General features: G+C 35.7%; 1 protein-coding gene across 2 annotated transcripts in view; it reads right to left on the reverse strand.

Moving 5' to 3' along the window:
- hs6st3b (heparan sulfate 6-O-sulfotransferase 3b) overlaps positions 1–27,157 on the reverse strand; it is a 90,508-nt gene that overhangs the window by 45,143 nt on the left and 18,208 nt on the right. The window contains exon 1 of one of the 2 annotated variants that reach the window (XM_073912174.1): positions 3,959–4,500. The exons of the other annotated variant lie outside the window; for it this stretch is intronic. The gene's annotated coding sequence lies outside the window, so the exon portion shown is untranslated. Of the gene's footprint in view, positions 1–3,958; positions 4,501–27,157 lie in introns of those variants that run through there. 2 annotated transcript variants of the gene reach the window in all.

Raw genomic sequence — 27,157 nt, forward strand, 5'->3', positions numbered from 1 at the left:
ATTTACATCACTCGTTTCTTATAGGATGCTTTAAAATGCATTTTAACACTCATTGAAACCCACATTGTAAAAAGATAAAATAGTAAGGTAAAGATACTACCCAGAGTATTTGAGTTACCTCAACTTTTAAGTCCTGTAGTTCAATGGCCCTCAACCACCTAGCCGCAAACCGGTACTGGTCCATGGATCAATTGTTACAGGGCCACACAAGAAATCATAAATTATTTCAGTCCAAATTTAACCCAAGCAGCAAAATGAGTAAGAAACAGACGTCTTTGAAAAACGCAGTGAAGGACCCGTTAACTGCCAAGGAATGGATCTGGAACCCATTTGTCAATAAAACAGGTGAATCCACCATGTCTGTGCAAGAAGATCAACTGCTGGAGACCGCAAATGATGGCAGGCTTTAGGGGCTGTTCACATTTCCTGTCTTTTCTAGAGTTTTCTAGAGTACTAGTTTGTTATTTCCAATGGAAGTGTGTGGCGTGACATGCTCTCACCTACCAGACGCACCCAATTGAATGAATTATGCGAGCGCACTGCAAGTCACGTAACAACTTATTGATCAGCTTTATACTTTGTGTGTGTGTGTGTGTGTGTGTGTGTGTGTTTGTGTGTGTGTGTATATATATACACACACACGCACATAATTTGGCAAATATTTGCAGCCATCATTGCATTGCATAAAAATGGCTTCACAGGCAAGGATATTGTCGCTACTAAGACTGCACCTAAATCAACAATTTATAGGATCATTAAGAACTTCAAGGAAAGAGGTTCAATTCTTGTTAAGAAGGCTTCAAGGCGTCCAAGAAAGTCCAGCAAGTGTCAGGATCGTCTTCTAAAGAAGATTCAGCTGCGGGATCGGTGTTCCACCAGTGCAAAGCTTGCTCAGGAATGGCAGCAGTCTGGTGTGAGCGCATCTGCACGCACAGTGAGGCGAAGACTTTTGGAAGATGGCATGGTGTCAAGAAGGGCAGCAAAGAAGCCACTTCTCTCCAAAAAAAAACATCAGGGACAGATTAATCTTCTGCAAAAAGTATCCCGAATGAACTGTTGAGGACTGGGGCAAAGTCATATTCTCTGATGAAGCCCCTTTCCGATTGTTTGGGGCATCTGGAAAAAGGCTTGTCCGGAAAAGAAAAGGTGAGCGCTACCATCAGTTCTGTGTCATGCCAACAGTAAAGCACCCTGAGACGATTCATGTGTGGGGTTGCATCTCATCCAAGGAAGTGGGCTCACTCAGAATTTTGCCCAAAAACACAGCCATGAATAAAGAATGGTACAAAAACACCCTCCAACAGCAACTTCTTCCAACAATCCAACAACAGTTTGGTAAAGAACAATGCATTTTCCAACATGATGGAGCACCGTGCCATAAGGCAAAAGTGATATCTAAGTGGATCGGGGAACAAAACATTGAAATTTTGGGTCCATGCCCTGGAAACTCCCCAGATCTTAATCCCATTGAGAATTTGTGGTCAATCCTCAAGAGGCGGGTGGACAAACAAAAACCCACAAATTCTGACAAACTCCAAGAAGTGATTATGAAATAATGGGTTTCTATCAGTCAGGATTTAGCCCAGAAGTTGATTGAGAGCAAGCCCAGTCAAATTGCAGAGGTCGTGAAGAAGAAGGGCCAACACTGCAAACACTGACTCTGCATAAATGGCATGTAATTGTCAATAAAAGCCTTTGAAACTTATGAAGTGCTTGTAATTATATTTCAGTACATCACAGAAACAACTGAAACCAAGATCTAAAAGCAGTTTAGCAGCAAACTTTGTGAAAACTAATATTTGTGTCGTTCTAAAAACTTTTGGCCACCACTGTAAATCTTCTCTCCGTTAAACAGAAATATGGGAAAAAATAAACAGGGGGGCTAAAAATTCAGCGGGGCTAATAATTCTGACTTCAACTATACATATTCGGTAGACTAATTATACTAGACTAAAACAGAACACCCAAGCAACCTTGCAACCCATGAACAAGGCCCTCAATTTAAGTTGAGTCAACTCAAAAAAAGGCTGTGCAGGAAATTGTTTTTTTTTACAGTGCAGCTGATGTACATAACATACACAGATCAATATAAGATAGATCTTTACCCTGTTCAAATCTGAACTTCAGCTATACAGCATTAAACTGACTGTCCATTGATATTCTCTACATCATCTCAAGATCCAGTATTCTAGAATTCACAATATGATAGATTTGGAATAACCAACTTGTGCTGTGGCTGAAAGGGTCGTGGTTTGGCCTTCATCTTGACAATCTGCTATGAGATGGCTGTCAGTCACTTTAGAAGGCATCACTATCTTGCAAAAAAAAAGGTTTGGTTTGTCTGCTTGTTAATTAGGGTTTGTCAGATCATTAAGTAAACTTCCACTTTCTCTCATTTAAGAGTTTATACTCAAAGCAGTGTGATATGTGCAAGGCCAATAATCTTAGGAAAACCCTACCTGAGCCAGAAACACCAGCATATCAGGCACTCTACGGCATATCAAGAATTAATATGGCTCATCTGTCTATCGATTTGCTGGCCATGTATTACTGGTCCAGCTTTGATGTCATTCTAATGCCACACTATGAAAGATTCCAGATAAAATTATGGAAGCTTTGGTACATAAGCTTGTTATTTCTGGGGATTACTGGGGACTGAAGCTGAACGATCGTTTTCATTCTCTGTCGCAAAAACTGGATTACCTCTCTACAGCTCCCTCCCTTCCCCAGAAAAATCTAGTACTCATATTTGATTTCCTACTGCGGTCGCGAACTTTCTGCAGTCTACAAAAAGAGAGCTAGGATTTCCAACAAATCACATTCCCCAAACCACTTCCACAAGCTAATTAGAATTTGTGTCACAACGTTCACCACCTGTTACCAAAAGCCAGAGATGTATACATAATAAGTGACATTGTTTTCCTGTGAATAATGAAACACCTTCCTCATCTGGTGTTATTGATTCACAAACTGTGGATTTAAAGAGTCTGTCATCACATATTTTGTATTCGCATAAGATACTGACATGTCCAATACCACGCAGTCTATTTCGGCTGCCAGGTTTACTTTGGGTGAAATCAGTCCTCTGATTACTAAGATACGTTTAGAGTAGGGTTGGGCATCTAAGCTATAATGCCGATCCGATACGCATCTCGATACAAAGAATACGATCCGATATATTAGCGATACATTTGTGACATATTGCGATGCAACACGATACGATTCACACCCATATCACGATACGATGCGATATTTCAGCACTAACTAATTAGATCAAGTTTATGAGATGATGTGAAAGAGGATGCTGTGCCATTGAATGAGTTTGATTATTTATAAACCAAGCAAAACCAAGACTTTTTTTTACAAACTGGCTTTTCTCTCAGAGCCAGAGTGTCAGTTTACAGTAGAGGGCCATTTTAGAACATATAGCACATATTATTTAAGTATTTTCAAGATAAACAGAATGTATAAGTGCAATATATATTAAAAAAATATGTATATATTTGCACTCTTTCAACATAAATAAAATTAGCATTGCACAACAAGAATTGTGATTTAACTTTTCAACTATGAAAACAAGTTTTACAAAGATATTTTGCCACTGATTATTCAAAACTTAAGGTCGTGAACTAGCAGTGTTATGCTGCGTTGAAACATCACTGTCACTGTAAACAACAGGCTAATAAAAATATAACAAACCAGCAATCTTCTTGCTGTGAGGTGGTCAAACTACCCACTGTGCCACTGTGACACCCAATTATTTTTATCATTATTATTATTAATATTATTATTATTATAATTAAATAAAAATTAACAGGAGGAGGTGTTTAAAACCTTCGTTCTCCGTGACACTAGGCTGAATATCTTTGCAGATGAACAATGCAATAGCATTCGTTATTGGCGTAGAGCGAGCAGAACTGTTGCGCATGGAAAAAAAAACTTTCAATGCTTTTCTCACCACTTTTGGAGCTGGTTGAAGCAGTGCGAAAGCCAGGGATGCAGAAACACTGGAAGATGCTTTCACAACAACACCGTGGCGCCGCTTCAAGTGAGATATCAGATTAGTCATACTGCCCGCGTATTTTACAGATGCGCGGCACATTTTGCAAATTGCATCTGTCCTGTCATGTCGTCCATCCTTAAATCCATAATGTTGCTTGCCATACTTTAGATTTAAAACTCAGTGGGGAATAAAATGTTTGTTTTGCTTCTCGCGCTTTCTGAGGGCGCTCCACTAGCTTCATCCGCACACCTGATACACTGAGTTGTAGTGTGTGCACATCCGCAAATCCGTTGCTAAGGCTTACTTTATGTAGGTCGATTAAATTATGCGCCAAAAACAGGTTGACAACACTTGTTAATAAATAAAAAATACATTCTATATTAAAAATATAAGCTGTATCTCGGAAAAATCGATGCATCTCGCAAAAACCGATGCATCTCGATTTGCTTCCAAAATTTCATTCATCCTCTGCTGCTCAACCGATGCACTCGCATCGTGAACGCGCATAACCGCGTATCGATACATATCGGTTAATCTTCCCATCCCTAGTTTAGAGATTTATATTCGGGTTTCTACAAACGCACTGTTTTCAGTCCCCTTCCTATTTCAAAGATAGGCTTTAATGGCTGTCACAGCATGAATTCCTAACTCTAGCTGCCTCACATTTTAATTACTCTCATTCAATTAATGATGAAAGAGCACAATCTCACATGGGGGGAAAATGTGGCACTGAAAGGCACACACACACCCATCAAAAGGATTCTTGTATATGGGTGTGTTGCATAATTTATTCAATGTAACATTTTAGCTAGCACATGTACTTGATTAAATATTAAATATAATATGAAAATAGAGGAATTCACACCACAACTATAACTATGATGAACAAATTAATAGGTGTGAAGACAACTCTGTGTTACAGCAAGGCAGACAAAAAGATAAGAAAAGTTGGATGTCAAGTGCATCCATTTTAGAGGCAAGAGGCACACGAGACACATTAATCTAACAGTCATAGTTTGTTAATTGTTGTTATCCTTCCTTTTAGACAATTCAGAATTTTGAGTTTTCCTATTTTAAAGGTAGAAATAATATCTAGAATGCTAGAAACCAGATATCCAACCCAGGCTCATTCTGAAAACTTACCTTTATACAATTTTCTAAAGAGCACTAAATATGTCCCAGGAGCTACTTTTTTTTTCTTTGCAGTTTTTGTTTTTACGAATGCACCAGAGGCTGATGTGTACACTTTTTGACACCTTAAATTTCTCCCATTAGTGTCATTTGTGCCTGCAGCTCTCACGTAAACCCACCAGAGGCCGCTGATGACTGACTGTTGTCTGACTGAATGACTGACTGATCGACTGAACCACCCTCTTCCTTCCCTAAACCTAACCAACTGTATTGTTTGACCCGCCCACTCACTTTCATAAACCCAACCAAAAATTTTAAAAAGCAATCCAGAAAAAGAAAAGCCCTCGTCTGATTTTTACCACGTTTTCAGATTTTACCACATTCTCACCCTGTTCTTTACTTGTTTATTTTTTGGCTTCTCTTTTGGTCTTACACTCTTTCTGGAACCGTTCTTCACCAGACTTGAACCCTGTTGCCGTGGTCAACTCCTCTCTGCATCTCAAGTCCGCTGATGTAAATGGTGAGCAACTGGACAAACTGGTAACAGTGGGAAAGCCGTCCATACAGAGGTTAACTGGTAAGCGAGAAAAGGAATGGTGTCATACTGCCCAGTAGCATTCGTTTTAAAAAGGAATTGGAGCCATGCATACTTCTGGCTATACATAATTCTCCATCTCCAGAAATGTATATGGGGACATTTTCATAATGAGCCTACGTTGCAGATATGTAACACGTCAACTCGCGAGATGTGAATATTTCATAACATTTCATGTTGTTGTGTCTAAGGACTGGGATTGAGAAATTTTAAGAATTCGAATTTAGTTTTCAGCCATACTAACAGTCCTAAACCCAACTACTACCTTACTAACTATTAATAATCAGCTAATTAGTAGTAGTGGAGAACAACATCCAACACTCCATCAAACTCCAATCATTGACTTTTCAGGTGCTGTTCAATGAATTAATGTTTCTGCTCAGACGATCCATTCAAATACACAAGTGTGAACACTGTATGCATAAATATACATAATTTGCAGCTCATCTCGGTATTTATGTACAGTGATGATAGAGGATGGTGTGCTGCATGATAGTAAGAGTTTGATGGCCTTGGGCAGTGCAGAGCGCTGTGACGCCGATCTCCTCTCCTGTAAGCGGGAGATAATCCTGATGCATGCTGGAGACCTGGATGATTCCACAGCCCTGCAGAGCTGGACCGCAGCCCGAACACAATCTCACAAACACACCAAAAAAAAAAAAAACGCTGATAAACTCTGCATACTACACAACGTGTGTCACATGTGCACGCTCAAACAAATAACAACCAACAAACAAAATTGGTCCCTAATGCAAACAGTTCAAAACGGCAGGGTAAAATAGTTGCATTTCAATGGAAGTAAAACACTACTGTCTCTGCATCTGCCATGTGCTTGCATTGCCGCCACATGAGGTGCCACAGCATGATTCTCATGAGAGAGATGTGTGTGTGTGTAGGAAGCCAAGAGCCAACAGTGATGGTTCCTCCTTACCTCATTACACACACACACAAAAAAAAAACATCTCAGCTAACAGTCAGCAGGACAACAATGCCACCGCTGATATATTCTCCTATTTTCAGCTCTAACCTGCATCTCTCCTTCCTTCGTATATTTATTTATTTCCCATTTTATAGCTTCTGTGACATTTACTTCCCAGCTCCTGCCAGGAATGATTGTGATTTGTGTGTAATTATAGAAAATACGTGGACTCAACTGTAGGACTTTTCCACAGATGTTACCTAAAACGCCCCAATCTTTCTCTGGAGATATTAATAGTTTAATCAGATTACTTCCCTCAAATGTTCCGGTAATTGATTTGATACGTAATATCTTGCTGCGAAATTGATCCACGCTCAGACGCTGCGATGATGCCCTCGAGAAACTGCATGTCGGTGCTGCCCTCAAAAACCATAATCGATAGCAGAGAGGAATTTAATCCAACAATCTATAAAACATCTTGAGCAGGACTGGAATCAATAGTCCTCTAGTTGGATTGGAGGTTATGCCACAGACGTCCCCAACCACTAAAAATGAACACAACTTATCATCAACTGCATCAATCAACCCTTTAGAAAATCAATCAATCAATCAATGAAGCGACTCCATATTTAAGGAATTTAAATAAAATGGCTATGGTCATTATGATAATTGTAAACAACCTTCATGTTTTCCTCAGGACAAACATCACTGAATGAATGTATTATCTTTTTATGTAACCATAGAAACTGCAGAGATGCTCTGCAAAATGCTAATTTCTAACTGACACCTGGGTTTGGCTGATGTATGATTGAATCAACACAGTTCAGAAGTCAAAAAAGCTGAGATGTCTTATTCAAAATGTGTCTGGATGATTTGATCATTTTAGAAACAATCCTCTGAGACACTAAAAATGAATCACAGCCAGTGTTTTGGTAATGGAAAGGTCAGATGGATAATTTTCCCACTCTGAAACAAACAAATGTATTAAATGTATTACATATATAAATATGTAAATAAGTCATTTAAGCTTAAAGTTACAACAAGTGTTCATTCATAATTCATTTAAGCTAAACTGCAATGTTCAATAGCTAATAATCTAAAATTTCAGAGTTCTAACTGACATCAGAACAGCAGAAGACATTACTAATTCACCAATGTCACTTTAGAGCTATTGTTTAAATGATTCTATAGCGTAATGTCTAAAGTGATGACAAAACTGGTGATTTTGCTCACATTTTAAGATTATCACTGCCCTGGCAACAACGCTGTCTGCCTTCAGCTCCGCTGGTGAGAGCGTCAAAATTCGCTACATTCATCTCGTATTTAAAGGAGCTGTTGCTGCATATCAGCAAATAAGTTACATTCCCGCATAAAACATGCTTTCTAGCGTGAAAATTTTGCGCACTTTTTATCAAATTAATTTAACAATGGAAGATCAAGTTGCATGTGGTGTGGCTTTGCTCTACTTATCCAATATGTGTCCAAATATTCTGAAGCAGCAGTACTGTTTTGAATTGTCCCATGAGATTCATATATATTCAAAATATAAGATTATAAGATATATGATTAATGCAGGAACTCGTCAGTAACCTTTTTATGTTTGTCACTGTAAGAAAACATCGTCAATAACTAGAAATCCGGCGCCTGCAATAATGAAACCCTTGGGAATAACTATGGTTGGAACCAAAGTTCAAAGGCCTGTGTTCTCTGGACTTCTCTCAAGTGGTGGACTTCTACATTCCAATTGCTCTTGCAGATTTCAGTGTGAACGCACAGTAAGGCTGAACGGCATGAAATGCCATCCGTCCACAGAGATATCTCCCTATATTACAGTCTATTACAGTCTACAGTATTTTTCTGCTGCAAGTAGGATATCACAATAATTATCCCCGAAAACCAGTGCAATCACTACCAGATTGTTGTTGTGTTGTGTGTGAACAGGTGGTACGAGTGCTGTTACTGACAGAATATCGCACGGCTATCATCCAATCAGATTCAAGAACCAGACCCAAATAACAAATTGCACAAACTAATAACATGAACTCCTACTTGGTGACATGAACTGTGGATTGATGAAGTCGGTGATATGTGTTTTGTAGATTCTCTCTAGATCTGTCCTTTCATAGAATAATACACTACAGTAATTTTAATAAGAAAATACATTTAAAATTTAAAAATAAAATTTAAATAAAGGAGGAAAATGTTTGTGCAGAGTAGGGACAGCTTTCTACAATGACTCTGCTGCTTCTGCATCAAAATATCTTCCTTGTACGTCTCATGTGGGAGCTATAGAATGTATTTTCTATGATTTATTTGACTTCTTAAGCCTCCATTAATGCATTCGGTGTATAATGTCTGAAGAAATTTGCCATATCAAATAAGCCATCCATTTTAAAGCCTCCAGCAATTTATATGCGGATATAATATGCAACTAACCACCAGTCTTAATTATAATTTCAAGAGGACTCTAATGTTGAAATGTAAAAAAAAAGGAATTATGATTTGGCTTTATTTAAAGGCTAATATTCAAAAGGCCATGATTTCAGTCAATACATTGCAGTTTGTAATTATAAAAAAAAAAAAAAAAAAAAAAAAAACTTTGGATCAACAAAAAGCTATAGTGCCTCATCAAAACATTATTTAAATTATTATTTGCTGTTGATTTTGTTGGTTCTTTTATAATATAATATAATATAATATAATATAATATAATATAATATAATATAATATAATATAATATAATATAATATAATATAATATAATATAAAATTTAATATAATATAATATAATATAATATAATATAATATAATATAATATAATATAATATAATATAATAATACAATATTATTGTCTGTAACATTCTTTAATACACAGTCACTATATTAGGTAGAATTATCAGCAACATTAGAGAGAGCTACGGATAGTAGATCCACCACTGCTAAACAGTTTTTTTTTTTTTTTTTTTTTTTTTTTTGTGGTTGTGGTTGGCGAGCTAATAAAGTATTAAAATTCAAATATTTTGAGCACAGCTATTTAGTTTGGTGATTCATGTACTGTTGATTTCTATCTTTTGTCTCTATTATGGATTATATTGAAAATGAAATCAGTATTTGAGTATTAATACCACTTTAATATTGTCCTTGTGCTTATCTTCTTGCTGCAACTATTATTATGTACACTGTAATGGATTATAAGAGATGAATTTAAAAACAGGTTAATCTCAAATTGATATTGCTTGTCCCTATAATTATGTATGTGGTAAAAAGCCATGATGCAATAAGTAAACTCCTAAATGCCAGTCTGGTTTGAACCTGATTCTTGCTGGCAACTGCTTTCTTTACAGAAAGTTTGTGCTCAGTAAAATATTTTGAATAAAATCATGCGCTCACTGCAAAGAAAATGATGTTGTTTCATTTGTTTAAATGATCTCCTCTCATAAATCTCGCAACTAAAAAGGGAAACTCCAACAAATGCATTTGCATAAAGGTCAGCCGCAAAAAAATGTCAATACCTTTTCACAGCTGTTTTCGCAGCATGTGTTTTTAATGCCAAAAGAGTTTTGTGCTGAGACAAGCAAATCTCAGCCAAAATCTTTAAAGTTCTCCTCATTTTTTTTCTTTTAAAAGTGTATGTATGACAGCTAGTCTGCACCTGATTAAAAAAACAAGACATGGTTAAATGTTTTGTAGATATATTTAGTATTTTTTTTTACTAAACACCTGAAATATACCCTGTTTTTAAATAGCTGTCACAGGATGTGGTTGGATTTGAAAAGTATCCACTAAAAATATACAGCTTGAGCAACACATATGCAACCATTGTAATCAACAGATGGCAAAAATAATTTGGAAACAATTTACTGGCAGTGAAATACTGTAAACACAAGTGCTCAATGAACCAAATACAGATACGGTACACATTGCTTAAAATAAGCTTCCCTCACGCTCCTCATAACATACTATCCACACTGAATGAAAGAAGTTTATATATAAAAAATCAAGGCATAAATATGCACTACCATTCTGACATTTTGAAAAGTGTTTCTTTTCTTCAATTTGCTACCTTTTATATCTCCAAAAGCTGAGATTTATAGTTGTGTCCTTAATCATTAAATTTTCAAGTGTTCTTTCTGAGCCAAATTAACCTGCCAAGTGTAAGGCATCACAGCAGATGGACACAGACGAATCCTGCAGTGTTCGGTGCATCTGCTCAATTGAGCTTCAGACGAAACGTCACACTGAGGTCGTTCATTACTCACACTCGTCACTCATGTATCCAGAACCCAGATTTAGATCGCTTGTTTGGCATCGAGATGACAGATCTGACGTACATAGGCAGATGACAGGCCATAAAATTGCAGAAACTGGACAACGCTCCACATGCCTGTCCCTCAAAACGCGGCCAGGACTTAACAATGAGCTTCGTGTTCATTTTCGCAAGCTGTCAGGATTGCCGACGGGAGCAACAGCACTTCTCTCATGGCAAAATGTTGAAATGAACTTACCTGCAAGCCTCTGCTTGTCTAAAAGCTACAGCTATCAGATGTGAAAACTTAAATATGTGAAGAGCAGAACAACTTGCTGAAGCAGAAATCACTGCAGTAAAAGCTGATGAGCTAGCGCTGGTCAAAGACAATTGCTGTAGCCTCTACTCATTATTAGGAATCTGTACCAGTAGAAATCCACAAGAATGAAGAACAGAGCAAGGTTTTTTATGTTTCCACAGTATGTCCTTTTTTATTAATAACTGCTAAGGTCAATATTTTAGCGCCTTAAGAAATTCCTTTTTCTTTTTTTTGGTTGGCTACAGACCAAACCACTTGTTTTGCCTAAAATAAACTAATTAACCTAGTTAAGCCCTTAAATTGAATTCCAAGCGGAATAATAGATGCTAGATACCATCATCATGGCAAAGACAAAATAATTTACTTATCATAAATTAGTTAATAATCATTTAAAATGTGTTAAATGTGTAAAACCTTCTCTTCATTCACAGCACCCAGATATTTTTGACAAAAAAAAAATCTAATTTTACAAGAGGGCTAAGACTTTTTTCTTCAACTGTACACCTATTAGAAAAAAATCTCTGGTAAATAAAAAAGGATAATACGGGCACTTTAATTGTATCTAGTGCTTTAAATGACTCTTATAAAATATCTTTAAGGAAACCGAAATAAAAAAAGAATGGTCATCACTGCAGTGGAATAGCCATTTCACTTGAAGAATAACTATATGAGCCCTGGTTCAATCACACTGCGTATTTCTTTTAGTGCATCATGAGAGTTTTTTTCAGTGTTGGCAAAAAAAAAAAAAAAAAAGTCATATACTGCGATATATAATTCTAAAAATACACTTAATAACATAACACATACTTTCACATTACCTTTCTTAAAAAGGAGCACATTTAGTTGCTTATTTAAAATTGACTTTAGGTTGTAAAATATTTCTCCCAACACTTTTCATATCAGCTAAGCTAAGGTGTTGAAGCGGGCTTATTAAAGCTTTATGGAGGTGTTAATAAAGTCTAAATTATTAGAATTTTGTTTAGCAAATTAAAGTAAATGCAATTTTTTTCTAATAATAATAAAAAAAGGTATAGAGACAGTGCAGTTCAATTCAAACACTTCATTTTTCATCTCCCTTCAATTCTCACCATTATGTTTTCATCTCTGACAAGGATAAAGTGTCAGTCACTGCTGTGTTATTAAATGCTTTCATTTTATATATTCATTCATTCATTTTGCTTCGGCTTAGTACCTTATTGATCAGGGGTTGCCACAGTAGAATGAACCACCAACTATTTCAGCACATGTTTTATGCAGCGTATTCCCTTCCAGCCACAACCCATTACAGGGAAACACCCATACACTCTCGCATTCACACACACATACACTACGGCCGATCTTTGTTTACCCAATTCACCTATAGCATGTCTTTTTGATTGTCAGGGAAATCGAAGCATCTGGAGGAAACCCACTTGAACACAAAGAAAACATGCAAACTCTACACAGAAATACCAAATGGCCCAGCCAGGACTCAAACCAGTGACCTTCTTGCTGTGAGTTGACAGTGCTAACCACTGAGCCACGATGCCGCCCTTATAGATGTTTATTCTATTATTTTGCCATTCATATATTTTATCTGCATATTTTTTGATAATCACCCCCCTTGCCCCAAGACTAAAGAGGAAATTGCATTTTCAATGCCTGTGAAGGCCAAGTCTTAATATTAATGTAGGAGAGACTAGGCAGACATAAGGCTGAAAATAAGCTGTTGAAGGTGAGGCTTTGCACACAGAGGACATTTTAAAACTTCTTCACACACTTAACAGAATGGGGAAGACGTTTTGTGCAATACAGTGTCAAGAATAATAATAAGTTAATAAGATGTTAGTGATCTATACTGGATTTTCATGCTCACCCATCTCTAGAGTTTACAGAGAATGTTCTGTAAAAGATGTGAAAGATATCTAGAGAATGAATGCAAAATTACTGGCTGATGCCAGAGGTCATCAAGTAGAAAGGTAAAAACTAATAAAGTTATACCCTATAATCAGTAGCTCTTTATGTTTGGAAGCCAATAATCTCTATATATTAATGATTATTAAATATAAATTTTTATGTGTCAGCAAAAATAGAAGAAGAAAAAAACAGCAAAAAAATATGTATATCCTTCTTTTTCCAAAATCATTTACAAAATGCAATTCTGGCGTCCTCTTTTATTCACGGTGAAATACTCCCACACTGTCGACATCTTCCCTCTAGCATAATCCCTTCTAATGTGTGCATCTGCTGCTTGCAACTTACCAAGCAACAAGTTACTTTTAGAAACATACAGTACATCTTATAAAATATATGCAACAGCTTCATAGTTCATCTTTACTAAAGGGGTGAGTTTCGTTTACATTGTAGAGCAAAATGCTATTGTCAAGTTATTTCTGATAGACATTATTATACAAAAAATAATTAAATAACAAGAAACATCTTAAGTGAACACACAAAGAAAAATTCTTATGTGTTTGACATGATCACTGGACAAATTCAGCAAGAATTTATGATTTATAAAATGAAATCATATTCATAAACACATTTATGATTTCTGTGAAGGCTGCATGATTAGGTGCATGTGACTTTTGTATGCATTTGTCAGTAAAGCTGGTTGTGTAACCAACAGTCAATCTCCAGCACATGCATTCAGATGGAGCAGTGTTTTCTACACAGCGCCATAGTTTATTGACAAGGCATGCCAAATACTTCATGCGATGTACAGGTAATCATGCGATATTTAAATTGCAGATAATCATTCTGTGGTTATGACAGTTGTAGTTGTTTGACATCGCTTCTCAGTGAACTATGGCCCTTTGTAGTAAACGCTGCTAACATTACTTTTCAAATCACACAGAAATACTGCTTTTGACAAGTTTTTACTCCAAACTCACAAACATATTTCATAGTATTGTAAGCAATGACAAAGAAATTGCATCTTTACATACTTTAAAGGGCATCTATGAATTCTATGAATCATCTTTTGTAAGCTGTTTGGACAGAACTGTGTGTAGGTATAATGTGTTTACAGTCATATTGGGGTGATATAAAGACAATTAGTCTCCTTTTCAAATTTCCTGACATTAAAATAGAATCTAAATCTCTCCCGTTTTGAGGTCCACCACACCGTGACGTAGAGTGTGGTTTCCCCGCCCACCGCATTGACTGACAACCGCGTATTAACATGTCTCTGTAGTAACACTTATAATTATATCAACAAAACAGGAAGTGCGCAAAGCAACTGGGATTAAAAGATCTGTTCAGCTCTCTGTGATCATCAGTCATCATCAAATGTGATCAAGAATGAGTTTTACAAGTTTAAAATGTTTTTTAAACAGTGCATGTTAATGAGTTGCAGTGATTTACTTCAGCTTTACTAATCACCACAGTCACGTGTCAGTACAATGATAAAAGACGACGCTTCAGTCCTGGTTTGTGGACGTTAAATTGGGTTTACTTTGTACATTAACATAATGGATGTCCATACAGAAGTGGATATTAACGTGTATCATGTCACATTTGCCGTGCAAAAACAGTGCAAAGTTAAATACACATCCTGTGTGTGTGTCTGTGTGTGTGAGAGCTTTGTAACAACATTGTGTGTGACTCATCGTAGCAGAAAGGTTTGAATTAACTCCACAACACACAACAAATAAGGATTGAGAAAGGTTTACTGTAGTATTTCTCACAAACGTTACACAAGATCTGCTTCCTTCATGTTTGTCACTATACTGTTTATCTGACGCAGCCGAGGCGGAGATTGATGCACACTCTGACAAGCACATGGGAACAGTGGGCAGCGAGCATTGAAGACACAGGCAACAAAACAGCTACATTGTGTTCAGAGCAGAAAATTCCAAATTTCTAAAAGGTATAACAAATAATCTGATGCGTGTTTTGAGCTGTAACTTTACAGACTTATTCTAGAAACACTAGAGCTGCATCCCAAATCGCATACTTATGCACTATTCTACGCCATTTTGTAGTATAAATAGTGTAAGTACTGTGTTTACACTGAAAACTCTAAAAATAATAAGTGCACTTTGATTACCTGGATGATGCACTCATTCAGCCGCTTAAATGAAGTGTTGAATGATGGACACTTCACGCACTCAACGACCGCAGGTTTGCTTACGTAGCGGAAGGGTCGGAGCTATCGGACGCACATGTTGACTAACTTTTTTTATTTTGGATGGTGAAAGCAAAATTCTCCTACGAGAGTGATTATAGCACCTTCCGATGGTGAATGTGGCAATTCTCAAGGCAGGTATTATTTGATAAGTCGGTTGTTTAAGTCGACGCAGCTAAAGGCTTCTCCTAAATCTTGAAAAAGGGGTAAAATATGTGCTCTTTAATATCAAGCAAATTATATTAACGCAGATAACCATACGCTGTTTTGTGTTTATTAATCATGAATTGAATCAATGAAAGCTGTTAAATTTTTTGTTTATTCACCAACCACTATAGACCATTTGAGGGATGTAAACAATAACAATGGTCCAAACCTACTTCCTGTTTTACATTTTTCATTTCCATATTCCGAGAATCCTGAAATGTCTACATATTGATGAATAATGTTAAAACAGTTTTAACGTTAGGATATAATTCAATTGCCTCCTGTTACAAGTATTAAAACAGTTTGACAACAAGCAGGAATAGCCAAGTCATGGGCCAGTGACATCACCACATTGAAATTTCCTGGAATTCTTCAGGGTGTATCTTGTTGTTCAGTGTCAGAGCACCCTCTGGCCTTCAAAGGAGATTTACTACTGATCACACATCCGTGCTTCCCTGAAAAGATGTGCATGACCATCACAGCTTTTGCTAAATCGCAAACTTGATGTTATTGTGCAGCCCTAATTGCAGTCACAAACATCACTTTTTACTCTCTGAAAATATAGCACTTTTGTCACAGTATCTGTTTTGACTTCTATATCATTATCACTTTATGCTGAGATTTTAAGAGGATACAAAAAAAACTAAGAAATGCATGTAATGTTACGTGTCAGATATACATTGCAATGAAACAGTGTAACAATTTCTCATCAGCCTTTTCAGACCAGTGCGCAATTTCAAAAGTCCATTAATTTAGAGCTTGGCAGCATATTCTCTACATAATTATCCTCAATGTCCTGTTCCTCAAATATTTCACCAGAGAGCAGATTTATCCCACCGAAAGAGAGAGCAAGCATTATCCAAAAGTTTTAATGGACTGAGCTGTCTGTCTTCAGGAAACAAACAGCAGAGAGATGGAAACTGTTAACACACCGAGAGGAAAAAAAAAAGCACAGAAGATGGTTTTCTTTCCTCAGAGGAAGCCATACTTACAGAATTTGTCTGATGGCTCAATGGTCTTTGAGTAAGGACTGTTCTCAGCCAACAAAAACAGTGTCAGAGAAAGTCCACCCAGCCATGAAATTGATTCTGTAATAACAAACAAGGGGAATCTGTTTCTCACCACTGTTAATCAAATCATTTCAGAGAAGATGAAAGTCGAATCATTAGCTTGCAGAGCTACATTCCATTCCATTTCAACCTGTTGTCCCATTAACCCTGAAAACTGCTCAATAGCTAATTAAGGCAATTACTCCGAGCATGACATGGCACTTAATCATGAGTGACAGAACCATCTATATTGGTGGCTTCATTATCATCGGCAGCTCTCGGTTGTAGCTGTACAAACAAGACTGTGAGCAGACGAAGGACTACGATTTGATCTAGCTTTAGGCCAAACGAGTGGTATAGATGAAATTTTGGAATGTATCTGAATCCGCATCCAATAAGACGTAAGCTAATTTTCTTGCCGCCTCTGTATAATCTGCACATAATCAATTTAAATTCTTTAACTGGGACATTAAGAGCTGTGTTTTTGTAAATAAGGCAGAAAAAAAGCATTTAAATGAAGTTGAAATATCCCTGTACATGGTTTTGGAGAATCTTCTGGTAATATCTGTGCCTGCTGTGGTCTGACACCTCTGTGGTCAGCACTTCCTCTAAGAGCACAGTGTGACAGACTCCACTCAGGGAGGCCCTGTTACAACCCATCCACAGCAAGAGTATTGATTTTTTCCCCCCTCTTTTTCATCAAGTCGTGCTCACCAGAACTTGAACTCAGTGTTGCCCTTCATACAACAGAACACAAAATATACCAGTGCTGCAATATCAGAGATAACCAGAAGTTCAGGTTTTGGGACTATGCTAATATCCACACTGTAAAACATGATGAGTTTTACTTAACACCTTTATGTTGTGCAAGCACAGATGTATTCAGTTAACCAAATCATTTTTACACATTTAACTGGCTTGAACATTAAACTATTGAGTTGTCCCAAAAGAAATCTCAAGAATTGTGGGTTTTTCTATTGAAATTGTTTTTCTTCACTTTGTCAACTGGTGAAGTTTTCTTCCTCGCCAGTGGTTTACTTGGCTGCCCATCGATGAATTTGCTCTTCAGTGTTTGGAGTGTCAGCAGTGAAAATTAAACCACAATGAACTGAACTAAACTTAACTGAACTTCAACTCTGAAAAACGGACTGACAGTTTCTATTTACTATAACTTATTTTAAGCTGCTTTGACACAATCTACATTGTAAAAGCTCTATAAAAAATAAACATGAATTTAATTGTTTTCAACTCATTTTAAATAAGTAGTTTAAAGAAGCAGCAAAAGTCATTTTTTCAGTGCATACTTCAGGGCTGCATGGGTGGACAATGTAAGTTTCTTGATTTTAAACTAACTTCACTGATTTTGATCAACTGTGTGGTCCTTTATGCTTTTTCATATTTTTAACCTCAGTTTGTGTGCAGTTTAGCTGTGTATGTATAAATATATGCAAATTTACGAGCTCAAAGTCAAGCTTAAATGTAGTTGTTCTCTTTAACATACATTTGTTTTCCATGACTACAGCAAATGACTGATTAAGACTATAACACTTTTTTTCTGGACATTGTAATTTAACAAAGTCAGAATTGGCTAGTCACCCATATGTGATGAATTTATGAGTGTTCATTTCAAATCCTATAAAGTTTTATTTCTTAAAACATCATTTGCACATCATTATTTGTGGAGAGTTACTTTATGTGATTTATTTGTCATGCTTCTATAAAACATAAATCCTTAGAGCCTAATTTATGTCCTCTGATTTTAAAGGTGCACTGTGGGACTTTTTAGAGGATGAACATTACAGTGAACTAAAAGAATTGTGCAACTGAGGCAGACATTAAATTGTATTATTCCCTGATCAGTGTCCTGTCCTGACTACTACATGAGGGAGATGATTGAGATGAGTCACTGAATCATTCATTCAAACTGAGTTTAAAAAAATGAATTGAAATTATGTGATAATATAATTTTTCAAATAGACTGCAGGACATTAAAATTCATCAGAACCTCTAAAAAACGATGTGTTAATTTGTTAAGCTGTCTATTCAGAATAAAGTGAGAATCATGAAATCTAACAAAAAATGTTAAATAAAAAAATGTGATCCTTAGTTCATCCAGAATCATGCAGCTATGAGTTCTACAGAAGTGTGCAGAACTGACATCATAACCTCTAAAAATTATCTTGAGACCTCTAGTCTATTATCATTCCACCAAGGGCTGCAAGATATTGGAATTTTTTTTCCAATTAAATAACATAAATTAATAAATAATTACTGACTTGCTCTATCCGTATACTCCCTTCGATCATTGAGATCTTATGATCTCAATTTACTCACCGTGTCTAGAACACGCCTTAAAAAACGAGGTGATCCAGCGTTTGCAGTTGCTGGTTCTAAACTCAGGAACACTTTGCATCTTGTTTACAATAGAGCGTGCTGATCCGTTCGAACCAAGTCTTTCTGATGAATTAATGAACAGATGTGCTGAAAACTCAATGATGTGACTTTGTACAGGCTGGTACAGGCAGCTAATCCCCACGCTGGAATTTACACAATGATCTCATCGCTGTGACATAGTTTCAAAGTTTCTTTTCAAATCGGAAGAGCAAATTTGCTCTACACACCACAAAAACAACCAATTTTCACTAGTTAGCTAAAGATATGTGTCCTAATAGTGTTTTAAGGAATGTGGGAAAATGTGTTTTGGTGTTTCGTGACCCTTTATGAATAACAAATGAGACAGAATTTTTATTTTTGGGTGAAATATCCCCATAATGACTATATAAAATCATATATAACAAATAATGTTATTTCTTCTTATTACTATTTTGATTTCTAATTGAAAAAGATGTATATTAAGTGATATACAAGCATATCTGACTAGCCATCTGTCATTTCTGAAGGCCTCAGTTCTGCTGAAGTGAGTGAGTGACAGTGGACAGGCACAATAAATATTTCCGACGATTCCTAGATGAGTTGCAATAACAGAGGGGATGAAAGCCCTGCTGGACAGCTTTAACTTTGATCTTTGTTCATTAGACTGGAGCGCCGGACAGGTTTATTGCTGTGATTGCAAGTGCTGTGCAGTAATTAAACACAGCAGTAGTGTTACCCTCCTCTGCATGTTGTTTGTCTTCTTTACATGAAGTGAAAAACCATTTATCAAAGTCATGTACAAACAAACGTCTGTCTACATTCATTTTGAGTTTCAAAGCCCACAGGAACCATGTTGCAGTGCCAGTGTTGATGAAAAAAGGAATCAGTAGGCAGAGGAACAGATTACATGGAGCGAAAACAAGCTCATTTTATTCAAGGTGTAGTTTATTTCCTCATGTTAAATGAAAAAAACATATAACTATATAGAGCAAGGCAAACTTTTTCATAATGGGCCAAAAACCAAATATCATTAAGAGCTGTGGGACGAAGGTAAATATACCAAACTGACATTGAATTTGTCATGGCTAGTTTTCAATTTTTTTATATTATTTCAAAATAAATAAAACATTATTTTTGAATCATATTAATTATTATTTTATTATTATTATTATTAGTAGTAGTAGTAGTATTCATTATTATTATTTTAATCTTATTAATATAGTATAACTTATTTGCATTAAAAAAACATTTACAATCACATTTATACCATAGTGCAGTTCAATGCCGAATACTCATTACTCACCAAAGTTCTTGCATTGTCGTGTGACATTATGTACTTTAAAAGAATTGAAAAATTAAAAAATTTCACCTAGTTTTTAACAAAAAACAGTTAGCAAATAAACAAACAAAGAGTTGCATTAAATTAGAATGGACAATCTTGAAACCATCCCCATCTTTTTCCCTCTATTCCCATGGTATGGTGGGCCAAATCAAATGTTACCGGGCCCTAGTTTGAGCATCTCTGATATAGAGAAACCGACTATCATATAAATATGCAAATATGTATCATATAAACTGTATTATCATGTATTTTCATTGTCATCAAAGTCTGTTTTTTTATTTTTACATAACCACTTTGCATCACCTCTCTAGAAGCACACATAACGTGTCCAAAGTTTTTTAGGTACACTCTAAAAAATGCTGGGTTATTTCTACCCAGTTGTTGGATTAATTGGCGAAGCAGTGGCGCAGTAGATAGTGCTGTTGCCTCACAGCAACAAGGTCGCTAGTTCGAGCCTCAGCTGGGTCAGTTGGCGTTTCTGTGTGGAGTTTGCATGTTCGCCCTGCATCCGCATGGGTTTCCTCCGGATGCTCCGGTTTTCCCCACAGTCCAAAGACATGCGGTACAGGTGAATTGGGCTAAATTGTCCGTAGTGTGTGAGTGTGAATGAGCGAGTATGGATGTTTCCCACTGCGTAAAACATGTGCTGGATAAGTTGGCGGTTCATTCTGCTGTGGCGACCCCGGAATAATAAAGGGACTAAGCTGAAAATGACTGAATGCAAGGTACATTTTTTAAATTAATTGACAAGGACCAAATTTAACATAATGTTTGGGTTATTCCATATTTTACCCAATTTGGGTTTAAATAACCCAGCATTTCTTAGAGTGTAGCAATGAATTAAAGAAAAAAGACCACTCATTTTACTTATTATTTTTTCTGTCTCAGGTGTTTTTGAAGCTGCTTGAGTTATATTAGATTAGATTCAACATTATGGTCATTACACATGTACAAGTGCAAGACAACAAAATGCTGTTTAGGTCTGAGTGCAATAGCAGCAAGTGCGGCATATAGATATAAGTTATGTGTATTATAGAAAAACTATGGTGATATTTACAGATGGATGTACTATGAACATTTTATACAGGCTATGTTAACTATGATCAGAGATTTACAATAGATGAATATATGTACAGGTTGCTATTAATAATCAAAAGTGTGCAGATAGACATGAACGTAATTACAAATGTATATGTGCTGTGGATTCAAGATGAATTACTGCAACAAAGTACTTTTCTCTTTTGAGCATGAAATAAATTATTTTGAAAAAACATTAGGAACCTGTAACCATTGACTTCCATAGTAGGAAAAACAAATAGTATAATTGGAGGGCAACGGTTACATGTTTTCAGCATTTTTCTAAATAACTTCTTTTGCAACTATCCCTTTAAGTGTTGTGAATTTATCTCATTAATGACATTCAGTGCTGCAATGTGGCAAAACACAAATACAAAACCATCTATGGTATACTGATCAGTCATCAACAATTAACAAGTAGACTCTTATGCTCATCGAGGCTGATCAAAAATGAAAATATTGTCAAATATTTTTTGAATTTAAAATAAATATCAGGGAGATACTTTTAAATTAATACTTTTTTTTACTTTTTTCCTGTCAAGGTAAAGCTCAAGTTTCAGCATCTTTACTACAGCCTAGAACAGGGGTCACCAACATGGTGCTTACGAGCACCAGATCACCCGCAAGGATCACATGTTCTATTTACCAATAAGCTAGATCTAATATTTTTTTGTAGCTATTATTTTTAAATCACACTTGCATTGGTTTAAATTTGAAAATGAACTTCAGTTACCCCCAAAAATCATGGCAGAAAAAAAAAAGAAAACATATGCTTAAAATAATTGCTTTGTACATACTGCTTTATATTTTTATCAATAAATAAACATCCTTTATAACGGCGGTTCATTCCGCTGTGGCGACCCCGGATTAATAAAGGAACTAATTCGACAAGAAAATGAATGAATGAATGAATATAACATAAATCTGTCTTAGCTCTCATTTTCTATAAAATGTCATTTGTCCTTATTGAAGGAGGAAAAAAACTGCATGAATTTTTAAAAATTGATAATTGGTTAGTTCATGACATCACAAAGATTTTTGTACTAGAGAAGAAATCTCCATATTAAGTTAGTTATTATACATAACAATGCACTATTATACAAAACAAGTTCTAATATTTAGACAATATGACTTTTAGTTTGATTATGAAACTGAAGCACTGTTTAGTCCTTGTAAAGAAATCAGCCTGATTTTGACGACTTCATCAATGTTGGAAACTTTAAGCTAGCCATATAGAGCAGTCTTTAATGAATAGCTGCTTGAATTTCCAGTATTTAAGTCTGGCAACAAATCCATTCACGTCTGCAGAGCTAAAGAATTAATTCATCACACAATTAAAGCTAAACACATTTTGCATGACTGACCACACTGCTGGAAGGTGGCTTTTAACCGCTGTTTCCAACATAAAGCCGACTTTCCCCACTGAGACACACACACATAAAACACCTTCTTATCAGACTACACTTTCCTTTGTGATGATTACATAAACACAACACTGTTTGTTCCATAATAAAGATAAAAGCTGCATTGCTCCTCTGCAATGTTATATACAGTCTGGTGTTCAATTCATCAGTAGTCTCACTCCCTGATGTGGAAACCACACTATTCTAGCATCTATACTTCCATAACTAGCCATACCTTCAAACAGACACCAAAACACAATTTCATTATTATTGGGTTTTGAGTCAGTTACTTCAAACTTTGTCCGTATAGTTTCAAACGGAAAAAACTGTTTATACTGTATTTGCAAACATTATTTTTGCAGCTAATTCAGTCAGGTTTCTATATGCACTAGGAGTCTGACAACAGCCAGCGCACCATACAGTGATTTGATCTCACCATCATTCAGTCTGCCTGAAAGACATGAAGACACAGAACAAACTAAGACAAGCTAAATCCAGCAGATCTGTGGCAGCATCTTGAAGACAGCTACCTGCAAAGCTAGCTGAAAAACGATGTGCAAGCTAGGAAATAGCAATTTTAAACACAAAAGGTGATTAGAAAAAATGTGACTCTCGACCACAAAACTAGTTATAAGTGTATTGTAATGTACATCACCTGAAAGCTCTTTAAATAAGCATTCACAAAACTTATTTAGGATAAAATAATATTTGGCCAAGATACAGTATATCTATTTGAAAATCTGGAATGAGAGGATTCAACAAAAAAATAAAAAATAAAAATGAACTGAAAAATTTTCAAATTTTGATGAGTTGTTTGAGCACTGCACAAACTATTCCAAAGGTTTTAATATATTCACAGTAGAAAATTTGCAATATCATTAAATAAAAAATAATCTATGGGTTACACGATAAAGTAAAATATCTGATATTGTGATATAAAATTTTTTGGTGATATATATTGCAACATGAATACAGTTTAACCAGATGGTTTAAGTCTTGGCATGGGCCGATATAAGATTGTGACGGTATATGATAACCTTGGATAAAAATATTACAGTTTCACGGTTTTTATAATATTGTGATTACTGCTCTAAAATATGTTCTTTTTAAATGTCAGGGTAAAAAACATAAAAAAAATCCCCTTTGAGCACATATTTTATTTTGAGAAACATTACAAATATTTTGGAGCAGTAAACATGTCAGGCTAAATAGTTCAAATGAATCAATGACTTCTGCTGTTTTTATTAGTGTCTAAAACAGATTTCATTACAATTCAAAAAATTGCATCTTTAAATATATTTTCTGCTGGAGATACAGTTGTCCTAAAAAAACATTAAAAAAAAACATAAAAAACAACTTGCATATATTGTAGGCACGGTATAGCAGAAAACTTTGACTTTTCCAAACCACAGTATACCTTGAAGACAGTTATAGTCCCATGCCTATTTAAGTCATACAGTATTCAGGTACAGAAATTAAATAATCACAATGCAAATAATGCTTTTATTGCTTAAAGCTTTTTCTTGTTTCTATTCCAAATATCAAAAATGTTTAACCTAGCAAGATGTTATTTTGTTATCACTTTCTGAAGCAATGGGTCAAAATTAAGTGAGTTTTCCCTTAAAACAAGCAATTCAGCTAAGTAAAATAAGCTTATCTTCAGTTTGAAATGTAGATATTGGACTAGAAACAAGACAAAAATTCTATGTTGAAAAATGTTAAACAAAACTGTATAGTCACCTCTGGGTGCTCCGGTTTTCCCCACAGTCCAAAGACATGCGGTATAGGTAAATTGAATAAGCTAAATTGGCCGTAGTGTACTCTATGTGTGTGAATGCAAGAATGTATAGGTGTTTCCCAGGTTGCGGCTAGAAGGGCATCTGCTGCTTAATAACATGTTCTGAATCTGGCTGGCGGATCATTCCACCATGGCAACCCCTGATTAAAGGTTCACAAAACACTCAAGTACTTTTTTGAGGATTTTAACAGATTTGTGTGTGTTGAGCAACAGTTAAGACAATGTTGGAAAAACAGGATAATTTTGAGTTTTTGTCAGCTAATTTCAGATTCAAATTAAGCATCTTTGTCAGGAGAGCAGTACGAGAATTGAAGAATGGCGGACGTTGTCTTTTATCAGGAGTTCGTTCACATTTAGATGCCTAAATCCACTAGATTACCAGCAGGGCTAATGGTTCAAATAGAGAGACCTGCTGCACTGAGTCTGCATTCAGACCTATTCAAACTTGGGGATTGAGGGAAAAGTCCCCATTTATAGTGTTTATATGAACATGATTTTCTTTATAATGATTTAAATTGTGGTTACGTGTATATGAAATTATGAATAACAAATGTAGCAGGGCTTTAAATCACTGTTTATTTCTTTGCATTTTAACTTGGTAAACTATAAAATCATGCATCTCCTCACGGTTTGGGTCTCATTTTGTAAGTTAACTGATAACAGTTGTTTGCTCCCCTCCTTCTCCCCTGCTGGTAATGCCCACTCTGCCCTTTACTCACGGAGCTCCATGCCCATTCTGATGCGTCTTTTGAAAAAATTCTAAGGTAGACCTGAACCAAAGGTGTGGGGGGGTTGTGGGGGAGGGGGTGTCATGGCCCTTTAATAAAGGGACTAAGCTGAAATAAAAATTAATGAATAAATCCATTTACAGTATGACAATATTTCTAAAAGCATTTACACAAATACGTAAAACAGCACTGTATCTTTGGAGGTAGGTTTTCTCAGAGTGTCTTGAAATATTGCTGTAGATTACAGTATAGCATGCAGCCATTTGCTTACAGTACATTCTGCAGATTTAATCTCATCCCAGTGATTTCAGATGTCATTCTGATGCCTGAACGCATTATGTTTCCTCTTGATGAACAAAACATCTTTAACATTTCTTCTACATCTGTCTAAGTCTCTACATGTGACAAACTGAATATTTATAGTTGCCAATCTGTGTTTGAATGGATGATAACATGAACGGCCAGACTATTTGTTGGTGATATACAGTCAGCCTCACCACAAATATATAAATCATTATTAAATAAAATATTTTATTGTACGCAAACTTCCAAGCAAACCTTTGAAGTTCCCAAATTAGGGCATATAGTATGTAGCCTTGATTTAAAAAGGGGTTGGAAAAGAAAAACACTTCATTCCAAAAATAAAAATGATCAAAAAGCTGATTTTATTTTTAAAATAAGACATTCCCACTAATTATTATTATGCAGAGATAAAAGTAAAGAGATCCCATGATACCACAAGCAGGAATCTAGCTAGTGATAGTACCAAGCTCTTATTTTTTTTTTCCTTCTATTCTGGAGTGTACCATGCGGAGCAATTAGTGTTATGATTTTACATCTCAACACTGAAAAAAGCTTTCAGAATCTCCTTCATTATCTTGATACAGACGTGTTATTTTAAACCACTGTTTAACCATTTTGAATTCATTATTAGTGTAATATAAACTGAATGAAAACATCACCCATAATGAGAGGAATCAAATCTTAGAGTTTGTTTGTTTTTATCATTTTTCATTACAGGTAAAAAAAAAAAAAAAAAGAAAAGTTACATATACTGTTAGTTTTATACAGTAAAATATTTCAGGCATTCAGGCACAGGAAAATGGTCAATTTTAATTTTCCCTCGGTTTTATTACACAATGTATCTATAAAAGACTTAAGCAAAACAGTTTTTTGAAAATTTAAACGAAATGATAATGGTCGAATCTGATTTAATTCATTATGCTAAGCTAAAAGTGACCCTGCCAGAACAAGAAATCGGCTTAAAATAAAAAAAAAAATGGTTCAAGTCAACTGTTTAAATCCTAGGAAAATTGTATATTTATACTTAAAAAAAAATTCTTAAAAAACGGTGGAGTGTTTTTTTAAACAATCCAAATTCACTTTGATAAAAATATTAATTTCTCATATAAGAAACCTGTAGGTCAACCGCTTCGAATGTTATCACTCAAATGAATGGACTTTATTAGTGGTTATCAGCTGATAAATATGAGCCAGTAGGGGCCTTCTGCGCCTACTAGTAGGCTCAGAAGCCTGTTATCATTCATTCACATGGTTAATCAACAATACTAATAGAGAAGACTCCAGATCCAGATCTGTTTTTACATTACTGTGATGGAGTAGGGGTAGACATTAATAAAATACAATTATAGGAATTTTATTAAATAATATAAAAATTCTCATTAACTTCCGGCCGCAGCCGTATGTGATCTATAGCTGATTAACCATGTGGATGGATGGTAACTACTAGTAGGCGCAGAAGGCCCCTACTGGCCCATATCTATTAGCTAATGACCACTGATAACACCCATTCAATCGAGTTCAATCGGCATTCAAATCAGCTGTGTAGGTTGTGAATGA

Source organism: Danio rerio, chromosome 9 (assembly GCF_049306965.1).
Source record: "Danio rerio strain Tuebingen ecotype United States chromosome 9, GRCz12tu, whole genome shotgun sequence".
NCBI classification, from domain to species: Eukaryota; Metazoa; Chordata; class Actinopteri; order Cypriniformes; family Danionidae; genus Danio; species Danio rerio.